Source organism: Bubalus bubalis, chromosome 16 (genome assembly GCF_019923935.1).
Source record: "Bubalus bubalis isolate 160015118507 breed Murrah chromosome 16, NDDB_SH_1, whole genome shotgun sequence".
NCBI lineage: Eukaryota > Metazoa > Chordata > Mammalia > Artiodactyla > Bovidae > Bubalus > Bubalus bubalis.
The window spans coordinates 9,256,431-9,273,114 of record NC_059172.1 but is presented as its reverse complement, the minus strand read 5'-3'; the positions used below and the strand labels follow the sequence as shown (position 1 = coordinate 9,273,114).

The window sequence follows — 16,684 nt, the reverse complement described above, 5'->3', positions numbered from 1 at the left end:
GCTGGACAAGAACCACAAAGCCATTGGGTTCAGGTGTTGCCCATCATATTTGCCCTAGAAATAAACCAAGAGCAATCTATGACTTCACACTGGAAAGTGACCTTGGAAGGAGGAAGGTACAGAGAGAGAGAGGGAGCAAAGCTTAGGTGGAAGGAAGGTGTATGCAGGGTGTTAAGGAAACAGCAAGTCTAGAGGTCTTTGTTTAAGGGAAAGACTCTTAGATAAAAGGAGACAAACTTACTCCATTTGACTCTGGCTCCAGAGGCCAGACAAGGGCAAAATAGACTAATGGAGAAAAGTTTCAACATTAGTCAGAGCAATGAAATGGGTTGCCTTAAAGGTAGTGAGCTTTCTGCCACTTGTCCTTTCTGTTTAGGGGCATTTCAAGCAGAAGCTGGGAACCATCTGCTCTATCCTGCATTGGGTAGCCAGGATCATCTCTGAAGTCCCAGTGAGCCGCTGAGCTAGCTCATTTGGTAGGACCAGAAATGCACAAGATGGGGAGAGGAGAGGAGCCTGGAAAGGAGCACTGAACTGCCTCCCTTTGGCCATTAAGGCTTGTCCCTTTGAATTAGGGATTGGATATTACAGAAATGAAAGAATGAGAGATTGTCCTATCAGTCATCTTCACTTTAGTATAAATTAGACACAGTGATCATTTTCTGCATGACAGCTGACTAATGATAGAAGAGGATAGAAGATACCAAAAGAAGAGAGAAAAGAACATGAGAATAAAATGGGCTGGGCTCTGAAACAAACTGCATTAATCTCAATTTTGTCGAAGAACAGCCCTGACAGCAACCAAAAAGGAAAGAAAAATAAACATTCAGTGGTGAACTCCTACCATTATGTATGCATTTCAGCAACGAACTCTGGAGTACCGAGTACATACCTCACTGTGTGCAGGGCAGTGGGGACACTGAATGAATCAAACACAGCTCCAGCCCCCAGGCTACTGGGAGACACCCATGGAACTCCCAGTCATGAGCCAGAAGGATGTGCTGAGCAGGGCATGATCTTTCCCGTCAACCGTGCCCCAGGCCTTTCTCTCAGAACCACCCCTTCCTCCTGGGAGGAACGGATACCCATTTCACAGACAGCTAAACAGAGGGCCAAAAAGCAACCTCTTTGGGAAGCAGCAGAGTCAGGACTGGAACAGCACGGACTCTAAAGCTAGGCCCCTTTTCCCAACACAAACACATTCCTTGGGGTCAGTTCCTGGAACATGCCCCAGCCCACGGGCCTTCCCACTCCATGGGTGGGCTTGCTCACCCTCTCCTTCCTTCCCATGCTTCCTCTCCAGGGTAAGGAAGACAGACCACTGCTGGTGAACGCCTGTCTGGAGCTGAGCGGGTGGATAATTTGAATCTGAGTGAAGCCATCTGCTTCAGGCCCCTGGGGGTCTGCGGCGGCCAGGCATGCAGCTGCTCCCGACCCGACCCTGCAGGCAGCTCTCTCTGTGGAGCCCCTACGTGCAAAGAGTTTAAACATCTCCAGCCATAAGAAGGCCTGGCCGCCTTCCCAATCACAGGGACTTGAGTCAGGGCTGGGGGCGTGGTCAGGTTTTTATTTCCTGGGTGCTCTATTTTCTCGGGGGTCCTGAGCCAGAGCTGCAGGGATGGGGGCAGGAGGGTGGGGAGGGTAGGCAAAAGTTACCAAGGGCCATCAGGAAATTGCAGAGATGGGCAGCATCTCAGCCATAACACATGGGCCCTTCCTCCCTCCAGAAGGGCAAACTGAGACCCAGGGAAAAAGCAGGAGTGGGCTAAGATCCCACTGTGAGACCCCATCTTCAAGGGTCACCTCACACGTTGCTGGAGGGGCAGTTGAGGGTGGCAGGGATGGGGGGAGGTGACAATCAAGCCGGACAGCCAGGCTCACAAGGAAATCCTACCCCACTACACAAAGAACATTACCCACAGGACCTTGCCTTATCTTGCCAACCTCTAAAGTTGGTATAGTGGCTTCCCTGGTGGCTCAGACAGTAAAGCGTCTGCCTGCAGTGCGGGACACCCGGCTTTGATCCCTGGGTCGGGAAGATCCCCTGGAGAAGGAAATAGCAACCCACTCCCAAGGATGGAGGAGCCTGGCAAGCTACAGTCCATGGGGTCGCAAAGAGTTGGACACGACTGAGCAAAGGTTGGCATGTGGATGAGGATCCCAGGACACAGAGAGGTTATGTAACTTGCCCAAGATCACACAGCTGTGAAGTGCCTTTACCCACCTGAAGCAGTGCAGAGCAGGAGGGAGCCCTGAGTTCAGGGCTGGACTGCTGTCTGGGTTCAAACCCAGCTCTGTCACTTACAGGCTGTGTGAACTTGGGGAACTTGCTTTTCTGAGCCTCACTTAACCCTCTCTTTAAAATGGGGCTAACAGTACCCACCTCGTGCTGCTGTGACGATTACATGAGCTGAAATGGGTAAAAGACTCAGTTGTGCCCTGATAACAAAGCAAGTTCTTGACGCATGTTAATTGCTGTTCCTACCACGGTCTGTTCTCAGCACGATGGGCAGGGGAATCCTTCGAAAAGGTAAGTCTGATCATCTTACTCCACTGGCTTTCCCTCCACCCAGAACAAAAGTTCAAGTCTTAACCATGACCTCTGGCTGGCCTCCATCACCACCCTGGCCCCCTTTCCACCACTCCCCCTACCCCTGACACGGCAGTCTCCTGCCTCAGGGCCTTTGCACTGGTTCTTCCTTGTACCTGGAACACTCGGCCCCCGGGGATTAGCACAGCTCCTCCTTCAAGCCTCTGTTCCAATGCCATCTTCTCTGTGAGGCCTGTCTTGACACCTGCTTCAAAACTGTCCCCACTACCCACTTCCCTGCTTGATTTTCTCTGTGGCATCCATTGCCAGCAGACCCTCCAAAAGACGGCTTGCTTAGCTAGTCATTATTACGACTGTGTCATCTTTCTCCCCCACTGGAAAACAGTTCATGATGGCAGGGATATCTGTGCTCTGTACTGTCTCCAGCCTAGAACATGCCTGGCACAAAAGCGGGGGCCTGGGAAATATTATTTGAATGAATGAATGAGTAACTGCATCCATCTGTCACTACACTTGAAAGTCAGGAGTCTAACACCAAAGAGATCAAGTCCCAGGGGTCAGAGGCAAGCCTGGAGGGGAGCAGAGCCAGGAGGTCGGGGCGAGGCAAGGACAGAGCTGAGGAAGGAAGAGTCTGAACCCCACACCCAACATCCAGCACATGTCAGACACCCAGGAAATTCTTGTTGGGAGACTGGCAGCCAGGAGGGAAGAAGAGGTATTTACAAAACACCTACTAGGCACTAAGGAAAAAACAACCAAGATATTCATTCATTCACAGACAAGTCATTAGACAGCCCTATGCCAGACTGTTCTAGGGCCCCAAGAGCCTACATCCTGAATAGAAACAGGGAGGTATGACGTTCATGATCCCTGCCCTCTCTGACGTCACCGTCTTGTGAGAAGAAAGACACTAACCAACTCTATATGTTGCATATTAACATCAGACCCATTTCACAGATGAGGGAGCAGGGGCTTGGGGCATTTAGGCATCCTGGCTGCTGGGTGGCAGAGCCAGGTCAAGAATCAGCTGGGTCTGCCTGGCTCCTAACCCCCTTCTTCCTCCCAGTTGAGTGTGGCTGCTGGCTGCTACTCAGGGGTGGGTGGGTGTGGTCATGGGGACCGGGGCAGTGGGAAGGCAGGAAGAATGGCCTGGGCAAAGGGGCAGAGAGGGAACACGGGGAGCCAGGTGCCGGCCAGGGAGAAAGTCATTTGAAGGTGCAGCAGAAGAAAGTGAAATCAGAGACTGGGAGGAAACCAGCTACAGAGCCTGCAGATGGATGGCTTCAGTTTTCTGCTCCAGGAGCTAGGGAGGCAGGGAAGGTCTGTGAGCTCAGGTCTCTTGAAGAGCAGCCTGGCAGCTTGCATCAGACTAATGAGAATCCAGTGGCAAGGAGGCGGCCTGGGGACTTCCCTGGTGGTCCAGTGGTGAGGAATCTGCCTGCCAGTGCAGGGGACACGGGTTCGATCCCTGGTCTGGGAACTAAGATCCCACGTGCCACTTGCGGTGGAGCAACTAAATCTGGGCTTCACAATGAGAAGCCTTTGCACCACAAATGGAGAAAGCCCTGTGCAGCAATGAAGACCCAGAGCAGCCACTAAATAAATAAAACTGTAATTTAAAATAAGGGGTTGGGGGGATGGAGGCCTGGCCAGAAGCTGTCACCATGGGCAAGGAAAGAGGTGATAAGTGTCATGGATGGAGGAAGCCACTGGAAGGGGCAGGAGCAAGGCCATCAACAAGGAAGGACTGAAGGGTTTTGGAGGCCAACAGAGCCTGGAGGGTTGAGGCTGAGCGTCCTTAAGGTAATGCCTTAGATGGAAACCAGAAATCACAAAGTGTTTTTCCCCGGTCACTGAAACTGTCCTGAGTCAAAGACAGCTTTAAAGAAGGAAAAATGCAGAACTAACAGTCACAGAGCCCCTGGGATGGGCAGAGAACTGGGCTGGACACGCCACCTCATGTGAGTTTCACCCCCACTGGGTGTAGAAGGTGATTTCCACAACTTTATGGAGGAATATTTTACACATCCTATAATCTACCTATGTCAAGTTTACAATGAAATGATTTTTAGTAACCTTACCTAAGTTTTAGAACATTTTCATCACCCATTGTACCCATTTATGTTAAACCTTGTTCTTCCCTCTGCCTGTGCCAGGCCTCCTTTCTGCCTCTATAGGTTGGTTGCTTTCCAGACAGTCTTTATAAATAGAATCACAAAATAGGTCTCTCATGTTTGGTTTCTCCCAAATAACGTAATAGTGTTGAGGTTCATCTCTCCTCTGATACATATCAGTAGACTGCTTCAAGGCTGAATAGTATTCTGTTGTATGCATAGGCCACATTTTGCTTATCCATCCATGAGCTGATGGACATGCATGTTTTCAGTTTTGGCTGTTATGAATAATGAATAATGCTGCCACAAACATTCATGCATAAATCTTTGTGTGACCTATGTTTTCAGTTCTCTTGGATGGAATAGAATTGCTGGGTCATATGGAAACTTTCACTGTTTAAGAAATGTGTACAAAAAAAAAAAAATGTGAACAGTCTTGGCCCACCATTAAGAGATGCTAGCAGCTAGAAATGCCTGGGGACCCTCACCTAGGCCCAGACTACTTGTGGGGAGCCCCAAAGGCATTTCCCCAACTGGGACCAGTGTTGCAACTGGACGGGCCCTTGTGGTTCTTATTATAATTGTAAGGTGCAGCTCAGAAACAACCATCAGGGAACTTTGGAAAAAACCGAGGTTTACTACTTGCAACACGTTGAGGGCACATGACATGCTCAGGGCCACAGGGTAAGGTCACAGGAAAAGAGAGAGAGAGAGAGAAAGAGGATCCTGGGGTTGAGGATGGATTTTGCAGGTTCACTCTTTATTGGTGACCTGAAAACATAAGAATAGGAATTAACACATGGGAATGGAAAAGCAGGGTCACCCCCGCAATCAATCTTCTGGGTCACCGGGGCTTTTCCAAAGGGGAGCTTCATGCATGGCTCTGTATATATAGCTGTTTAGCTGGCAATGTGTTTATCGAGATGGGTATCTTTGAAATGGATGCCTCTGCCATCGAAAGCTTAAGGTCAAGCACTTACAATGAAAAAAAAAAAAAAAAGCTCATTATCAGGCACTTATACTACAGTATTGTTACCATCATTTTTCCTAGGAGGATACTGAAGTTCAGAGAGGTCAAGTGAACCGCCCTGTGACACCTGGTCATAGCCCAGTAAGGGAAGTAGATTGATTAAAATCATGGACTGAAGATGTCACTTAGTACTACTCGCTTTTGAAAAGGATCTCGCCCACAGACCTAGCCACTGTCCAATGCCAGCAAGTCCACCATTAGCACATTTTCCATTGTGTTAAGCACAGCATCTCTTCATTCTCAATTGCAAACTGAATTCCCTGGCCACAGGGATGTGTTAATTCCCAAAGACCTTTCTGTAAATGATCTCCAGCCAGCAAGCTTGAAGCCTGCAAAAGAAGGAGAAAAAGGAGACTAGTCAGGTATAAAGAGGGCCTGGGAAAGAGGCAAAGATGTTTGCCTGGACTGGTCCTGAGCCAGGGAGCGTTCAGTTCCCTTCAGTCCGTGTCCTCTGCGTGTCTACCCTGGGCTAGGCCCTGCGCTGGGCATTTCAAGTGAGACAGAGCAAATCAGACCTGACTCTGCGCTTAGGAAGCTCACAGCCCATTGGGGCAAGTGGATTCACCATCACACACCAAAGACGTGTGATCTTGGGGTGGACACCAGGACTCTGAGAGCCAGAGCAGAGAGACCAACTCCTGTTGGGGGAGACAGGAAATTTTTCCTGGATGACGTAGCATTTGAATGGAGGCCGAGGAAGCGCTTTCCAAGCAGACGACTCAGCACAAGCGGCAGGGAGATTCTAGGTGGACCCATGGGCATCTCCCATCATCTGGCGATTGAGGACTGAGGTTAGAAGACCGACCACTCAAATGCCTCAGGGGCTGAATAACCATCTGGACCAGTAAATCTGGCCTGACAAGGAGATGTCATGAGTTGGGGCAATAGTATCCTGTCTCCGAGTGTGGCTGCTCTTCAGTTTGAGTCAATTGTCTCCACGTGGGAATACCATCAGAACTGACATCTTCAATGTTTAAAAAAAAAAAAATCCAAATATTTTTGTGAAATATCCAGATTTGGCAGTGCCAGAAATACATTTTCAATTCTTTAAACTCACCTGTGGGACAGACTTTGTCCAAGTGCCTCCAGTCTGCAACCGCTGGCCAGTTTGCTGGGTCCAGGTACTTATCCCTGGACTCCCTACCCTCTCTTGGTCTTTGAGAGCTGGTCTTCAGGCCTGAGGGTTCCTCCAGCTCAAAAGGGATTGGCTGGGGAGGGAGGTAGGAGGCAGGATCAGGGTGGGGGACACTTGTACACTCATGGCTGATTCATGTCAATGTATAGCAAAAACCACTACAATATTGTAATTCAGTTCAGTTCAGTTCAGTTGCTCAGTCGTCTCCAACTCTTTGCGACCCCACGAACTGCAGCAGCCCAGGCCTCCCTGTCCATCACCAACTCCCGGAGTTCACTCAGACTCACGTCCATTGAGTCAGTGATGCCATCCAGCCATCTCATCCTCTGTCGTCCACTTCTCCTCCTGCCCCCCACCCCTCCCAGCATCAGAGTCTTCTCCAATGAGTCAACTCTTTGCATGAGGTGGCCAAAGTACTGGAGTTTCGATATTGTAATTAGCCTCCAATTAAAATAAATTAATTTGAAAAAGAAAAAAAAGGGATTGGCTGTAACAGGAGCCAATCAGAACTCAGAAGAGAGAAGGGAGGATGGGCACTCCAGACAAGAGAGAAATGAGATGAGCAGTCGTCAAACCCCACCAGGAGCGAATGTACGGGATTGACGGATTCTAATTACATCTCATTCTAATCCTTAACATTTATCTAAAAAGTGACGAGAGGCGGGCATGAGGGCAGTCACAAGCCTGCTCAGCCCCAGGGTTGCCCTGTGTCTAATTAGAAGTTTTCTCCCTCTTGATCACCTAAAGTCAAATTCATTTACTCTGCTCGAATTGAGGGTTTAATTGGTTCTTGTTTATCCTCCTCCTGTCTTCTCCCCCATCGCCTTTGCCTTCTTCCAGAGGGCCTCTCTGCGTGCCGGAAGCAGGCCACAGCCTCTCATCATGCAAGGGAATCTCTGTAAGGAGATCCGTTTGCGACTGTTCGTGCCAGCCTGCGGCAGCAATGACATTAACCCAGGGGCACAAGTATTACTGAGGCCACGGTGGAGCAGGGCCTTGTGATGACGTCTGATGGGAACTCAGAGTGCCCAGGACAAAGGGGGCACTTCTTGGTCTAGGCCCCCTATCCCTCCCTGCTGGGTCAAAAGAAGCCCTGTCCTCTCAGTCCGTTGTGTAACCGAGTGGGCTTCATATCCCAGTTCTGGAAGAAAAGTGGTGGGAAACACCAGTTAGGGACCAAGCCCCCTACATCCGAGGATGCGGTGAAGGCACTAAAACCACTTAATTCTTTTGCCAGCTAATGAAGTTTCTTCCCCTTTTTTTGTAGCCTCTCTCCTCCCTTGTCAATTGATAAATGTGGCAGCTTCTCTTTGTGGGTAGAGAAGGTGTGAGGCAGCTACTGACCCACAAGAAATCTCTCTTCCAAATCAGACCCTCTCTGGATGCCCGGGAGAGGAGGAAGAGGCGGTCCAAACACAGGCATGGAGTTCTGGGCTCAAGTCCTGGCTGTGCGGCAGCTGGAGGCAGCATGATATAGACTGGAGCTGGACTGGGACCCATCCCAGTCACATACCAGCCCTGCGACCCCAGGAGTATCCCTCTTTGTGACAGAGCGTTCACATGAACTTGCTGTGAAGACTCAATGTACCTGCCATGTGGCAAGAACTCATCACATACCAGATGGCAGAGCCGTGTGTTATGTTGTTGGGAGCACTTAGCACGGCATCTGGCACACAGTTAGTGCTCAGTAAATAATTATCACTACTACTACCAGGTTAGCTAACCTGTCTGGGCCTCGGGCTTCCCCATCTGTGAACTGGGGGTAATCACTGCCCCCTCCCTGGCTCTTGGAGTTGTCATGAGAAGGAAATGTGTTCATTGATATTGAGGGAACAGCGTCTGGCACAGGGTTAGGTTCTCTGTTATGTTAGCAATGATTATTCCAGGAGGTCTCTGAGGGTGGGCAAGTCACTTCACTCTGGACCTTAGTCTGCTCATCTGCAAAAAAAATAAATGAAAGATAAAAAATATAGCACCATCTGTCCCGGCTACCTCACAGGGTTGTTGTGATAATGAAATGAGATAGTGTTGATAAAAACATTCGGTGATCTGTAAGTGTTCTACAAGTGTTAGCTGTCAGCGTCACTCCATTAAAAGGTAATTAGTTGGTAAATAAGGGAACGAATGAAGCATTTATCCTGCCTTTTCCATGCATACTGTGCCACTGGGTACCCAAATCGTAGATAAGAGACATTTCTCTTTTTAGAAATATTCCTGCCTGCAGATGAAGAAAGGATGGTAGAAAGAGAATCTCACCATTTGCAACCCCTCTCTTGCCTGGAAAATCCCATGGACAGAGGAACCTGGTGAGCTGCAGTCCATGGGGTCTCTAGGAGTCGGACATGACTGAGCGACTTCACTTTGACTTTTCACTTTCAGGCACTGGAGAAGGAAATGGCAACCTACTCCAGTGTTCTTGCCTGGAGAATCCCAGGGACAGGGGAGCCTGGTGGGCTGCCGTCTATGGGGTCGCACAGAGTTGGACACGACTGACGTGACTTAGTAGTAGTAGTAGAATGGATAAATGGATCTAGATCTTGAACATCCACAGCTGCTAACATCCCCAGACTGGAGAAGGCAGGCGCTGTGTGTCTCCCAACAGAAAAGCCAAATTTGTACCTGCTCAAGCCTCAAAAACTAATTGTCAATTTACCGGGACTACAGAAGACAGAGGGATGAGTTAGAGGACACCATGGGGATGAAACCGGTAAAGTCCACACAGGGAAAACACAGGACAAGCATCGTTTTCTTTAAAAAAAAAAAAAGTAAAAGGAGAGAGGTACAGTCACTTTGCCAGGAAGTTTGGCGGTTTCTTACACAACTAAACATACTCTTACCACTCAGTCCAGCAATTGTGCTCTTCGTATTTACCCAAAGGTAGCTGGAAAACTATGTCCATGCCAAAACCTACACACGGATATTTATAGCAGCTTTATTCGTAATTGCCAAAACTTGGAAGCAACCGAGATGTCCTCCAGGAGGTAAATGGATAAACTGTCGTACCTTCAGACAGTGGCGCATTCGGTGCTAAAAACGAAATGAGTTATCGAGCCGTGAAGAGACCAGCAGGAAACTTAAATGCATATCAGTAAGTGAGAGAAGCCGATCTGAGAAGGATACATATCGCTTGAATCCCACCATATGACACGTTGGAAAAGGCAAAACTATGGACACAGTAAAAAGATCAGTGGCTGCCAGGGCTTGTGGGAGGCATGACTAGGCAGAAGACACAGACTTTCTAAGGCAGTGAAAACACTCTGTGTGATACTATAATGATGGATACATGTCATTATACATTTGTCCAAGCCCACAGCATGTACAACACCAAGAATAAACCCTGGTGCACACTGTGGACTTGGGCTGATTACAAAGTGTCAGTGTAGGATCGCTGACTAACAAATGCACCTCCCTGGCAGGGACGTTGAAAACGGGCTGACTGTGCCATGCTGGAAACACGGGATGCACAGGAACTCTCTGCACCTTCCTCTCAATTTTGAACCTAAAACGGTTCCAAAAGACAAAGTCTATTTTTAAAAATGAAAGAGAGGAATTGAGAAGGATTATAGATTAAAAGAGACAGATATATCAACCAACCTCCTTAGGCTCCTGATTCAAACCATCTACAAAATAAGCTTAAGAGGTGTGTAAGGCAACTGGAAATTTGAACAGTCACTGGATATTTGATGATATTAAGAATTTATTCTTAATTCTTTAGTGGAATAACTGTATTGTGGTTATGTAAAAAATTGTAGAAAAATGTACCAAGCTGGATATGGGTAGAATATACAGTGCCTGGGGTATATTCACTTCAAAATGATACAGGGGGGTGGGTAGATGTAGACGTGAAACATGACTGATCATTGCTGAAGCTCGATGACTGATGGAGGAGCTTTCAATGTAATAGTCTCTCTACATTTATATACGTTTGAATTTTTTCACAATAAAACATCAAAGGCAAAAGTTAAATTAGCCAAAGACCAGCCTGAATTGGGAATTCTGAGATTACATTCACTGCAAATGCTTTAGGGCTCCTTTTGAGAAAGTCAGAAGGCCCGTGGTCAATCTTCCTAAGGCCACTGGACCACCCTTTGAGTCCCTGATAACCTTGTTCCCTTGGGTGCCCATAATTATTCTCTGAGGTTATATAGGGGGTGATTTTTATAGTCATTTTAAATGAACACTTAGGGGTTCTCACCTTCTGAGGCGAGTCTGGGAGAATCAGGGAAGGCTACCTGAAGGAGGTGATCTAAAAGAAGGAAAGTGGGATATTCTAGCAAAGCAAAGGCTCAAAGCAAAGGTCCACAGCTATCCTGGGACTGTAAGGGGAAAGGTTTGGTCAAAGCAAGCTTCGAAGGGGAACTGCAGGTGCTAAATTGAAAGCCAGACTGGAACTTTGAATGTCAGGTGAAGAAGTCTGAGTTCCTTGTATTTGCATAACTCAGTAGCTCCATAACGCCCACAGTAGAGTCAAGTGTTTTTCTATGATTTAATGGGGTAGTAGTCTTATGCAAGCTGGATTAGCAGAGGAAAAAAATAGAGGGAAAGATGAAGGAGGCAGGAAGGGAGGGAAGCAGGAAGCCTCATATCTCAGATGGCTGTTGACATAGACCAGCATTTCTCAAAGGAACCTCGAGGAACCTTGGTCCTTCAAGATCCTCCACCAAAGAGGGGTACCATGGACAGGAGTTTGAGAAATACTGCATTGGCTCCTCTTAGCATCACACTTCTTATTAACATATAAAGGTCCTGAGAAGTCCAATAACAAGTAAGTCATTTTAAGTTTGTTTAAGCATTTTGTCACAAAATACCCCCCTCTCTCTCCATTTTTAAGAAACTGTGGCCTAGACCACCGGGCAGTTGTGACAAAGTTTCCAGACCTTCCTGTTCCAGGCCCACCTGCCAATCTCTTGTCCCAACCCCCCACACCCCTCCTTGCCTTTTGGCCCTGAAGCCAGGCTGACCCATTTTGCCAGCATCTCTGCAGTGCGCTGAGGGGGCTTGGGAAAGCATTAGCGTCTCAGTGGGCCCGTCAGTCCAAGCCTCCCTGTCACAGGTTTTCAGTAAGGATAAAGCAATTACATCAGATGGGGAGAAATACAGGAGAGCAGCTGCCAAGCAGACCCTCCCCTCACTTCTGGAGCAGTGTGAGAGCTGTCGGCCTTGAAGACCCCAGACCCGTGACACTGGCTTGGACTTTGTGCAGAATTAAAAGCCTGTGCCCTTGATCCTGGGGGGCAGCAGGGAATGGGGTGGAGGGCAGAGACGAGACTTCTGTCCCTACTGCCCCGGCACTGCAGGAGGACTCCTGGTGGGCTCCAGGACGAGCTCGTGCCCAGTATAACCCAGGTTGCACCATCCCACCCACCTGCCAACACCCAGCCTGGGTGACCAGGTAGGGAGTGAAGAGGACCGCCCCCCTTGTCCCTTTGCTGGACTGGAGCTGCGGGTCTAAGGGTAGGAGGGTTCTGGGCCGGGTCGGGAGGGACTGCTCTCCTCCTCACCCCTCCCATCCCACTCATTCATGCTCTGAACTCATAAACCAGACTCACAAAGAGCCTGGCCTTTAAGGGGTGTCTTTTCCTGCAGGAGACTGGGGAGGGGGCATGCAGAAAGTTAACTTTAAACTTAATAAGGAAATAATTCATATAGAATGTTAGAAGGACACAAGTGCTGTGGAAGACAAGGAAAGCTAGCAGGTAAAAAAGATGGAGTGTTGGGGTGGAGTACCTCCAATCCCACCTCCCTGCCTTATATTTCTTCATAGCACTTACCGAACTCTGATGAACTATATCACTCACTCACTTACCTGTTTGGTGTCCCTCTCCCTCCACAAAAGTGGATGCTCCATGGGGTCAGGAGCTTTGTCTGTTTGGTTCAGAGCTGTTCCCACATTGTAAATGCTCAGTAAATATTTGTCCAATGAATGAAGCAGTGTGTGTGTGCCTAGGCATCCATACCCGACATCCCCTGCCCTCCCTCTGGGAAAGGAGTTTCCTTTGGCAGCTGACGCAGCCTGGCCCTGGCCATGCCAGGCGCCAGCCAGGAGCAAGACTGGCTCCCCATCAGCACCACCCCGCAGAAAGGCTGAGCGCAGGCCCATCCCTGTTAGGGATGGAGAACTAGGAGACAGCTCCAGGGGTGGGACCTAGGAGGCAGGCCAGTGTGGAGAGGGGGTCCCGAGTGCTCAAATCTCATTCAGAATACATCCAGAATCTGACCTCTTCCTACCCCCACCCCCACCAGGGGGCCCAGCCGCCATCGTGTTTCCCCTGCATTACTGAAGCAGCCATTACTTGATTACTCCCCTGCTCTGCCCAGCCAGGAGCATCCTGTTAAACATCAGTCAGGTCTTGTCATCCCTCCATTTAAAGTCCTCTGAAGTCTCCCTTCTCACTCAGAACAAAAGCCAGTGCCTTAGCCCACAAAACTGATGGGATCTTGCCCTTCACATCCCCTACCATCTCTTCCTAACCTAACTCCTCCTTCTTCCTCATCCTGAGGTACCATTGACATTCCTGCCCCAGGGCCTTTGCACGTTCTATTCCCTCTGCTGGCGCTCTCTGCTCCTGAGATCCTGGGCCTGGGGCCTGTACCTTCTCAGTATTCAGCTGGGTGCTCAATACTATCTCCTCCTCTTCTACCACCTTCTCTGAGCATCCCACTTCAAAGATCACCCCCCAATCTCTATTTTTTCTGTATTTACTGTTTCCTCATGGCTTTTTTCACCACTTGACATTACACTATACATTATTCAACTGCCTATTGTTTATGCCAAGAAACATAAGCTCCATGAGGACAACAAGGCTGCTATTTTGCTAACCACTGTGTTCCCAGCACCTAGAATGGTACCCGGTACATAGTAGGTGCTCAGTAAATTTTTGTTAAATGAATGAAAAAACCAGACTTACCAGTTTCGATGGGCACTGCAAGAAGACAAGTTCCCCAGGGAACATGGACAGTGGTTCTCTTCTTACCAAGGAGGAAACACGTTCAGAGAGAGCATGGACATTGTGTCAGGTCACGGCCCCAGCTTGGGGCGTGGCCAAGCTTATCCCCGCCTCCTACCTCCCCCACGCCCCCCCACACCCCCATCCCCGACTCTGACTCAAAGATTCTCTGTGTCCAGAAGGCCGGCCCCTCTGGGTAGCCTAGCCCACAGTAGCTCTGGGAACAGTGGAAACCCTATAGCTGAGAGTTGAGCCAGCGGTTCCTCTACCCACTCCTCATACTTGACTCACCTTTCAGGGCATGGACAGGGGCAGGTAAGAGGAGGGGGCAGCAGCCCAGGGCATGTCTGGCTGTCAGAAAACCATGTCAGGTGCTGCGGGGCTCAAGGGGTGGGGCATCCCCTATGGCTCAGCGGTAAAAATTCTGCCTTCTATGCAGGAGCCGCAGGAGACTTGGGTTGGATCCCTGGGTTGGGAAGATCCCCTGGAGGAGGGCTTGGATCTCAGGAGCAGAGAGTGCCAGGCAGAGGGAATAGAAAGTGCAAAGGCCCTGGGGCAGGAATGTCAGTGGTACCTCAGGATGAGGAAGGAGGAGGAGTTAGGTTAGGAAGAGATGGTAGGGGATGTGAGGGGCCAGATTCCATCAGCTTTGTGGGTTAAGGCACTGGCTTTTGTGCTGAATGAGAAGGCAGCCTTCAGAAGACTTTAAGCGGAGGGATGACAAGACCTGACTGATGTTTAACAGGATGCTCCTGGCTGGGCAGAGCAGGGAAGTGGCCGCTGCAATAACGCAGTATTCTCTTTGTGACTCAGCTGGTAAAAGAATATGACTGCAATGCGAGAGACCCGGGTTCAGTTCCTGGGTCGGGAAGATCTGCTGGAGAAGGGATAGGCTACCAACTCCAGTATTCTTGGGCTTCCCTTGTGGCTCAGCTGGTAAAGAATCTGCCTGCAAAGCAGGAGACCTGGGTTGGATCCCTGGGTTGGGAAGATCCCCTGGAGAAGGGAAAGGCTACCCACTCCAGTATTCTGGCCTGGAAAATCCCATGGATGGAGGAGCCTGGCAGACTACAGTCCATGGGGTCGCAAAGAGTTGGACTGAGCAGCAGCAGCAGCCGCCAAGCCCTAAGAGCTTCAGTGACTAATATGCTTATGTAAAAAAAACAAACTCAGATAAACATTTTCCTCCCCAAAACAAAAGGTGCACAGCCCACCTGGTAGTCCAGGAGGGGTCCAGCAGCAGGGGAATTGGGTGGATTGGTTACCCTTGCCTCCAGGATGAGGCTTAGCTGGTGGGCGGAGGAGTTGGCCCAGCCCCAGAAGACTCGAGGCTGCCCTAGGACTGTGCTCTGAGTTTTAACAGACTGGAGTCTTTTCCAACTCCTCAGCCTCTAGCCTGGGGACGAGGAGGTCCTCTCTGTTCCCAGATCCTCCAAACCTATTTCAATAGAAAACAGGGAGGGGTCAGGGTAAGCACGTGGCCCATTTCCAACACGCACCCCCACGTTCCTCCCATCACTCCACCTTCCCTCAGCTGAGGAAGCATCGTCTGGTCTGGGGACTTGGAGCATCCTGCATCTTCCAAATATTTGGTTCTTTCACCACCACCCCCGCTCCCACACATACACAGGCATCAGTGTTTGACACTCAGAAGACAAGAACCAACTTCTAACTTCTGGTGGGTCATCTGTCCCCTGAGGCAGTGAATGTTCTGAGTCCAAATGCCCTATAAAAGAAGAGGAAATGCCAGGGAAGGAAGGAAGATTAATATTTCAAAAAGAAAACCATCTGGCCATATAATTTTACATTTATTCTTCTAATCAGTTAATCTCTGTCTCCCTTAGACCGTGAATTCTGTGAGGGCAGGACCCGCATCTGATGTGGCTCGCCGTCCTAGCTCCAGTGTCTGGGAGGGGGCCTGATACATGAGGGAGAATGAAGATTCAGTGAATGGATGGATGACCAGCCACCTCCCTGGGACTGCCTGGGTGAGCTCAGAAAGGACCCCTGGAACCAAAGAAGTGAGGGGGCTGTACCAGACCTGTGGTTGCCAAGCTGAGATCTATGGAGGCACTTGTGTGAATCTTGTTTTCAAAGGTCTGATCAAAGGTTAGTCCTCCTCTCCTCCTTGTGGATGGCTTGCACTAGCTCACCGAGGTGGCAGCCTCTTGGATTTTTCCCAGAGCTGTAACAATCGCCCAGGGACACGGGCTGGCTCATAGTGACATCACAGAGGCCAACTCCAACTCCAGATCACATGCCCAGTACTGCCAGTTACCACGTTATGCTCAGTGGACCTGTGAAGGTCATGCTGCTGCTGCTGCTGCTAAGTCGCTTCAGTCATGTCCGACTCTGTGCGACCCCATATACGGCAGCCCACCAGGCTCCCCTGCCCCTGGGATTCTCCAGGCAAGAACACTGGAGTGGGTTGCCATTTCCTTCTCCAATGCATGAAAGCGAAAAGTGAAAGTCAAGTCGCTCAGTCGTGTCTGACTCTTTGCGACCCATGGACTGCAGCCTACCAGGCTCCTCTGTCCATGGGATTTTCCAGGCAAGAGTACTGGAGTGGGTTGCCATTGCCTTCTCTGGAAGGTCATGCAGCACCCTGCAAATGTGGGCTGTGGCAGACACAGTATTGCAGAGAGCATGACACATAGGGTTTCCTAACGATCCACATGAGCTTCGACGGGGAGATTTAGGATTCCATCTTAACAGCTGCTTAAAGTGAAAGTGTTAGTCGCTCAGTCATGTCCAACTCTTTGCAACCCCGTGGACTGCAGCCAGCCAGGCTCCTCTGTCCATGGAATTCTCCAGGCAAGAATACTGGAATGGGTTGCCATTTCCTTCTCCAGGGGATCTTCCTGACCCAGGGATCAAGCCCTGACAGGCCCTGACAAGCTGACAACT

At 49.6% G+C, this 16,684-nt stretch overlaps 1 long non-coding RNA gene across 1 annotated transcript; it reads right to left on the bottom strand.

Moving 5' to 3' along the window:
* Nucleotides 1–5,337: 5,337 nt before the first annotated feature.
* On the bottom strand, nt 5,338–15,951 carry LOC112579551. Its single transcript, XR_006640068.1, has 7 exons — nt 15,819–15,951; nt 15,404–15,503; nt 13,739–13,753; nt 8,555–8,768; nt 6,753–6,903; nt 5,861–6,024; nt 5,338–5,436 (listed from the first exon to the last, which is right to left on the bottom strand). It is a non-coding gene; the product is annotated as an uncharacterized LOC112579551 (long non-coding RNA).
* Nucleotides 15,952–16,684: the final 733 nt, after the last annotated feature.